The following is a 984-nucleotide window of genomic DNA, read 5'->3' as shown; positions in this document are numbered from 1 at the left end:
TGGGCATAACTGCCCGGGTGACCTTTGTAACGATCACTTTTGCGCCTGACATGCTCCCCAGAACACGTGGGTCTGTATTCTGATCCTGCTCACGTGGACAACAGCAAATGGCACGGGCAGGGACGGAAGTCCTCACACCCTGTCCCCAGCAAGCAGCGCTCCTCTGTGAACCAGGCAAAGGCACCACAGGGCCTGATGTGGCCCAACGGGCACCCTGCTTCTAGTTGTTTTTTTTTTAAAACAAGAGGCGGCAGCTGCAGCGGCGAGGAGGACCCCTCTGGGTCAGCCTCCAGACCAGACCACGCCATTATACCCACTGAATAGTCAGCAGCAGGAAGAAGAGGAAGGAAAAGTGGGTTCAGGGTCTGGTACCCAATGTGCAGAGCTATCAACAGGCCGTCTTTGCACGGCAGCCCCCCACCCCCACCGTCCGGACCCTCTCGCCCACCAGGAAACGGGTTGCCCGTCTCCCTCACCTCTGGGTGCACCCGACGTCATCTGAGAGCGGCGCCCTGACCACAGGCAGACTTACCTAAAACAACAGGACAGCAGAACGAGAACACTCCTGACTTACCCTTGACCTACGTGCCGCGGCCATTTTTCCTTACAGATGGGTCAAGGGAAGGACACTTCGGGGTTGGAAGGCAAGAACTGGCCTTCCTGAGAAAGGAGAATTGTAAAGTCCAGACAAACACCTGAACGAGCACCCGTGGTGGGAGCGGCACACCGCCTAGCATGCAGACAAGGGGGCTCCGCATCCCCCCAGGCAAGCCGAGACCCTCGGACGAAAGGTGAACTGCGTGGGTGAGGTGAGACTATATTCATCTCCCGGGCACTGGGTCGGCTAAGGAAAGATTAACAGGCCTGTGATATGTGAGCGCTCAGATTTCTCACCCTGTGACACAGAGCGGGGATTGTTTGTGGTGCCGGCATGGGGTGGTGACAAACTCGGGGAGAGTGGTGTTACAATCAACACAACATCTG

The sequence above is a fragment of the Furipterus horrens genome, unplaced genomic scaffold (genome assembly GCF_987537825.1).
Source record: "Furipterus horrens unplaced genomic scaffold, mFurHor1.1.pri manual_scaffold_6, whole genome shotgun sequence".
Lineage (NCBI taxonomy): Eukaryota > Metazoa > Chordata > Mammalia > Chiroptera > Furipteridae > Furipterus > Furipterus horrens.
The sequence above is the reverse complement of the archived record's forward strand: the minus strand, read 5'-3'. Positions refer to the sequence as shown.